We start from the raw sequence: 7,500 nt of genomic DNA, 5'->3' as shown, positions 1-7,500 counted from the left end.
GTCCTTCTTGCTCTTGTTGCTGCTTCAATAACAATTTGGTTTTCAAATCAGAAAAATAATTTGATCCATGATTCATTGGAACAAAAGAAGGAACGGCCTGGCTAGGTACTGTACTGGCCAGGCCGGGGGAATAAAAGAACCCTTCGGACGAAATCAAAGACGTACTCTTTCTATTGGAGATATCTGTTTCGAATCGTTATCCAAATTGAATTGCGGATAAAATTCGTATATATATAGTAAGTATAATATAGTAAGTATAAATAAATGTATAAAATAAATAAATAAAGATAATTCGTATATATATAGTAAGTATAATATAGTAAGTATAAATAAATGTATAAAATAAATAAATAAAGATAAAGAAAGACTTTGATCAATATTTACTTCAGGCGTCGCATATGAATTATCTTTTTGTAATTGGGAGAGATGGCTGAGTGGACTAAAGCGACGGATTGCTAATCCGTTGTACGAGCTGTTCGTACCGAGGGTTCGAATCCCTCTTTCTCCGTTCCCTCGGATCACTTGAGATTTATCTTTCGAATTCGAAAAAATATCAAGTCCTTTATCATAGTTAAATGTCTGGAATAGAGAAAAGCATAGGAAAATGCAGAAATCAAGCAAGGAAATAATGAAAAATCTCTGATTTTTTTATTCCTCACGTCCAGGATTACGTCCTGGATCATTAGATAGGAATCCGAAGATGAAGAGAGAAACAAAGAATATCACTACTGTGTAAACGAAGAGTTTGAGAGTAAGCATTGCACAATCTCCAAGATCATTTTTTTTTTGTTTTTTGCAAAGGAAATAAGGGAATAGATTCTCTATTTTTGTACCACATATCCTTGACACCAAGAAAAGAAATGAAAAAGTGGTTTCTAGAAAAGAAAGGAATTTGCAGGAATTCCTTTGTTACCAAAATTATCTTGTCATACCCCAATTAGGTATTATGGGGTACCATAATGGGGTCTTTGACCCCTGGAACTGGAAGGGCATAATGCGGAAATTAGGTGATCCAGATTCATCGCGGCTATCAAAAAGCAAAAGAATTTCAATCTTTGAATCGAGGGTTCATAATGTAAGACTTATCTGATCTTATCAATTGTTATGTTAGAGTTGAATTTATTTTATCGAATAAATCATGAATATGAATGTTTCTAGGACAGTATTAAAGATCTCATCGAAAACTTACAGCAGCTTGCCAAACAAGGGCTAAGAGAAAAAAGAGCACAGGTATGACTGGCATAAAATCTACGATTGGATTGAAAAAAGCATAAGCTTCGGGCAATTTGGCGAAGAAAAAGCTACTCGAATGAAGGGCAGAATTAAGACAGATACAGATCAAACTAAAGATATTAAGCATAAGAAATATTTCGTTCTTGGAGATAATTTCATTTTTATTGAGTTATTGATATAAGGGAAAAATTAAGAAAGAAGAGAAGACAAAAAATCCTTCTTTCTTTTTCTTTGAACTTCCCCCAATCAAAAATCCTTCAATTCTCAAATGAGAATAGAAGGAATCATACTTTCATACAATATCTTAATTGACTTATATGGAATGATCAATGAATTCATTTTCATTCTACATTTACACGTATAGAATCCTAGCAACAACCTATTCCATAGATATTTGGGCTGGAATTGACGAATAACCAATAACAATATTAGTGTTTATTAGTGTCGAATTGAAATCTAAATGGGGCGTGGCCAAGTGGTAAGGCAGCGGGTTTTGGTCCCGTTACTCGGAGGTTCGAATCCTTCCGTCCCAGACCGCTTCTATCAAAACAAAGATTGTTCTCTTTAACAATCTTCTGTTTAAGAGTATAAGGTATAAGGTTGGATACAATATGATCCAATTTTTCTTTCTGAGTTCTAATGATTCTTCTATGAATCATAGATTCCTTTCGATTTCCAATTGTAAGAAAAAGAATCGAGTATAAATTGCGGATGGAAATAAACATCTTTTACCTTTTTGATATTAGGTAGGATGGGAACATAGATCAAAGTTGAATTAAAAAAAAAATGGGATGGGCCGTTCAGTGTATGCCCGTCCCGCTCTACTCATATTCATATTGGGGTAAGTTAGTCACTTATAGAAACTTTATGCCCATCTATTATATTTTGATTCTCACATGATGCATTCTAAGTTGAAATGCGAAAGATAAGATCTCTATTTTTTCGAAACTAAACATGTTAGTCAAAATGACTAATTCTATGTGGATCCTGAATCCTAAACAGGAGGGAGTTCTTGGGACTAATTACATCACTGGGATTAAAGTTCTTAAGACTGGGTGTGGGGGGGTAAAATCAAAATTAAGAACAACGAATTGATCTGGACCCATTTTGCTTTGTACCTATACAAGATAATATAACATACCGCAAGAGGATCTTTTATTATTTGATTGTCTTGGGGTATGATTCATGATCCCCATAGAATTCGAGTTAATCGGCAATGGAAGGTATCAATTTTTCAATATCTGTGTCGTCCGGATCTCATTAATAAACAATAAAGTGCAATATGGAACAGATTTTTTTTCTTTGAGCCTAATTGCTTTTTTTTTTTTTGCATCTGGCTACAATAAATAATTGGAAGTCAATGTAGTGATTGGGAGGAAGATTCATATATTCCATTCACTTTACTTTTGACTTGATAGAATTTATGGAAGGGTTACTAAACCTAAAGTAAAGCAAAATCTGTATAAAATGAACCATGCCTACATGTATTGTTATTGTTTGTTCTATTTCAGTGATACCGGTATTTCGGCTGCGGTGAAAAAGATCTTTGATACCTTACCTTAAATATCTATGATTACTCCCGTTGACAATTGTTCTGTGTATCTGATGGATACGGAAAGATCATACTCCTACGGTTCTGGTTTTATCAATCAGATGGAAGAATAACAACCTTAATCTTATCTTACATGAGAGCTTTTTTCCATCCATCCCATCCCCATGAAAACAAATAAATTGAATTTGTTTCTCGATCCATCTACCTGCTTTAAATCATTAATGATTCAATTGGAAAAGGAACATGGATTTCTCTTATGTCTTATGATGATCAAATTTAGTCATTACAGGAAAACTTATTTCCATTAATGATAATGATGTCGAAGTAGGAAATTATGATGTCGAAGTAGGAAATTCTTGAAACCTTTTTTCATGATTCCTTTATCAATCCTTAGATACTTGAAGAAGCGCGAGATTGATGAACCTAGTCTATAATCGATTCATTTGCGACTTTTCCGAGTCATTGGAATAGCTTATTTGGCTAATGACTTATTTTGTTCCGGTATTGAGTATTGAGAATCTAATTAAAGACCTTTCTTTAATTTAGTTGTTCGAGAAAGAGTTGGATCCTTCATGATTGATTGTCCCGAACAATCTGTTGAAGATGTAGATGTAAAGAAGTGTTAAGTAATTCGTTTATTCGTCTTTTTTAGAAATGTGTTTCATTCATACGGTCGAATATGGGGTAAGATTGAATCTTTGTCTTTGCTTGTGGGGCCTTCTCTAGATGAATACCTATCCATCCATATATATATCAAAATATCTATAATATAGATATCAAAATATATATCAAAATCAAAATATAGATATAAATATCTATTTATATATATAATTTATATATATATAAATATAAAAGTATGGACTGCTGTGTACCGATTGAGCGTACCGATTGAGCCAATGACTATTCCGGATTCCATATTGAATCAATTCCATACCGGTTCAAAATTAGAGGAATGTTATGGTAAAACTTCGTTTGAAACGATGTGGTAGAAAGCAACGTGCGACTTGAAAGACATGATCGGCTGTGGATTCTTGCATCCACCATTTTATATATCAATGAAGATGCTCTTGGCTCGACATAGTTTGTTCTGTTCTACTAGGACCCCCCAAAATTGGGGGTTGTAAATAGTACATGATGTAGCTCGAGTATAAAGTATTGATTCATTTATCAAGGGGAAGGATCTAGGGTTAGTGCCAATCAATAAGTTGGAACAACTTCGTAAGTATATCTTCGATATAGAAATCCAAAGGTTCAAATTCCAACAAGTTTCGAATAAAAAAAAACAAAGTAAAATTTGCCGGAATTGGTAAAACTATTTTGATCAAAAGTGTATTACAGGGGAATCAATCGTTCGTATGATTCTTTCAATAGAAAGAAATAACAAAAGGTATGTTGCGACCATTTTGAAACGATTAAGGATCACCGAAGTAATGTCTAAACCCAATGATTCAAAGCAAAGATAAAGGATACCGGAACAAGGAAACACCATTTTCAATTGTCTCAACAACTGGAACTAGATCAGAATGAGGAAGAAAAAGAGATTCTAGGCGGGACAAATAAAAGAGGTTAGAGACGGCTCAACAAATGTCCAAGGATTTCCCTTTAAGCTCTTTGAGAATTGCCCAACTTGAGTTATGAGTACGAATGATATTTCTTTTTTTTTTTCAGGAAAGGAAAGGAAGGAAGAACAAAAAAAACGACTCAACTTATAGTCTAATTGATGATTTTATGGATACATTTGTCACTATATGATATGCATAGCATAAATTCAAACTCGAATCATTCTTTCTCGAGCCGTATGAGGAGAAAACCTCCTATACGTTTCTAGGGGGGGCATTGTTCATCTATATCTATCCCAATGAGTCATCTATCGAATCATTGCGATTGATGTTCGATCCCAAAGAGAAGGAAGAGATCTTCGTAAAGTGGGTTTTTACGATCCGATAAAGAATCAAACTTATTCAAACGTTCCTGCTATTCTATATTTCCTTGAAAAAGGCGCTCAACCTACAGGAACTGTTCATGATATTTCAAAGAAGGCAGAGGTCTTTAAGGAACTTCGAATTAATCAAACGAAATGAAATAAATGAAATAAACAAAAAAGGGGGGTGCCCAGTATCTTATCGAGCTTTGTGTAATTCTTTCTCCACCACTCCGATTTTTCTTACTCTATTCATACCTATTCACTATTGCTCCTCTATAATCCCATATCAGATAACGATAACGAAAAAAAATCTTTTTTTATTGATATGAGACAGATAGAAAAAAAAATCTCGAGTGAATAGATGAAATAATCGGATCTAGAAAATGATGGTATGGGATTACCATCAATCGGATTGTTTTCGTTGGGACTCCACCAACAAACAAGGGGTCAATCTTGTTTATTGTACCTCTATTGAATAAACTAGAGATTTTTTTCCTACTTTTTTTTTTTTCTTATTTATTCCCCCATCCACACTTCATTTCTGATCTGTGTAGTGTCAATCCAACACAAGTACTTATTTTCTTTAATTGAATTTGTTTTCTCAACCAACATTCAATTCATATTGACAATGTTGTATCGATCAAATATAATTTGATCGTGGATAAATAGATCCATTTATCCCAGCCTCATAAGTTTGTTTCTTTATTTCTTTACTTTATTTCAATTTCACTCAAATGGTGAGTTCGCCAGATTCGCTGCGACACAAGAAGTATCTTCTTAATGAAAAATGAAAAAAAAAAATATTGATAAAAATATGGATGATCCATAAATTTTGGCATCCATCTATATTGATCCGGGAATTCGTTGTATTTTCATCTAATCTGTTCATTTTGATGTTCATAATTGATCATCAAATTTTCTTTTAGATTTGTTTGTTACTAGTTCAATGTTTTGACGGGGTCGAGCAATCCAATCCCAATCTCTTGGTTTGAGTTTTATTTTTATTCCGATCGTATCTACACACCATATTTTTCCGGGTTGCTAACTCAACGGTAGAGTACTCGGCTTTTAAGTGCGGCTATGATCTTTTACACATTTGGATGAAGCAAGGGATTCGTCCATACCATTGGTATAGTTTGTAAGACCACGACTGATCCTGAAAGGGAATGAATGGAAAAAATAGCATGTCGTATCAATGGAGAATTTTGTTGATAATACTTTATCCTTACCGAATCGGTACAAAATCTTGTTTTGATTCTTGGAACGGGACCAAACCAATTCACCATTGGATCGAGTGAATAAATGGATAGGGCTCTATCGCTCCAATTATAGGGAAACCAAAAGTAACGAGCTTTTGTTCTTAATTCGAATGATTACCCGATCTAATTAGATGTTAAAAATAGATTAGTGCCTGATGGGGGAAAGGGTTCTCCTGTGAGTAGATTATCGATTCCTTTTTTAATGAATCCTAACTATTAAATATTCTTTTCTTTCTCGATTATGGAGTGGAAACGAATGTGTAGAAGAACGGTATACTGATAAAGAGAATTTTTCCAAAGTCAAAAGAGCGATCGGCTTGCAAAAATAAAGGATTTCCAGTCATCTCTTGTAACTATAACGAAACAAAAAATTAGATGGAAAAATGGAGGATCTGTTGATTGGCTTCCTTGTCTCCGGGGTATCCATTCTTTTCTTAATCGATTCTTTTATTACTATATACCTTGATACCTTGTTTTGACCGTATCGCACTATGTATTATTTGATAACCCAAGAAATCTCTATGCTTTTGATTCAAGTATCATTTCAAATGGAGGAATTACAAGGATATTTAGAAATAGACGGATCTCGACAACAATGCTTCCTATATCCGCTTCTCTTTCAGGAGTATATCTATGCACTTGCTCATGATCATGGTTTAAATGGATCGATTCTTTACAAACCCATGGAAATTTTCGGTTATGACAATAAATTCAGTTCACTAATTGTGAAACGTTTAATTACTCGAATGCATCAACAGAATCATTTGATTCTTTCGGTTAAAGATTCTAAACAAAATCTATTTGTTGGGAACAACAAATATTTTGATTCTCAAATGATGTCAGAGGTTTTTGCAGTCATTGTGGAAATTCCATTCTCACTACGATTAGTATCTTCCCTAGAAGAAAAAGAAATAGCAAAATCTCATATACGATCTATTCATTCAATATTTCTCTTTTTAGAGGACAAATTTTCACATTTAAATCATGTGTCAGATATACTAATACCCCACCCCATCCATCTGGAAATCTTGGTTCAAACCCTTCGCTGCTGGATACAAGATGCTCCCTCTTTGCATTTGTTGAGATTTTTTCTCTACGAGTCTCGTAATTCGAATAGTCTCATTACTCCAAAGAAATCCATTTCCCTTTTTTCAAAAAGGAATCAAAGATTCTTCTTGTTCCTATATAATTCTCATGTATATGAATGCGAATCCATATTCGTTTTTCTCCGTAAACAATCCTCTCATTTACGATCAACATCTTCGGGAACCCTTCTTGAGCGAACACATTTTTATGGAAAAATAGAACATCTTTTAGTAGTGCTTCGTAATGATTTTCAGAAGACCCTATGGTTGTTCAAGGATCCTTTCATGCATTATGTCAGATATCAAGGAAAAGCGATTCTGGCTTCAAAAGGGACTCATTTTCTGATGAAGAAATGGAAATATCACCTTGTCAATTTATGGCAATGTCATTTTTACTTGTGGTCTCAACCTGAGAGTATCCATATAAATCAATTATACAATTATTCT

The 7,500-nt window shown here is 33.8% G+C and overlaps 1 non-coding gene across 1 annotated transcript; it reads left to right on the top strand.

The window, feature by feature from the left end:
- The first annotated feature begins 420 nt into the window (after positions 1 to 420).
- On the top strand, positions 421 to 508 carry TRNAS-GCU (transfer RNA serine (anticodon GCU)). Its single transcript has one exon. It is a non-coding gene; the product is annotated as a tRNA-Ser (tRNA).
- Positions 509 to 7,500: the final 6,992 nt, after the last annotated feature.

This window comes from Tasmannia lanceolata, unplaced genomic scaffold (assembly GCF_043159265.1).
Source record: "Tasmannia lanceolata isolate RefF3 unplaced genomic scaffold, GAP_Taslan_0.1 ptg000256l, whole genome shotgun sequence".
In the NCBI taxonomy this organism is placed as follows: domain Eukaryota; kingdom Viridiplantae; phylum Streptophyta; class Magnoliopsida; order Canellales; family Winteraceae; genus Tasmannia; species Tasmannia lanceolata.
Note: the sequence above shows the minus strand (reverse complement) of the source record. Positions and strands in the feature narration are given on the sequence as shown.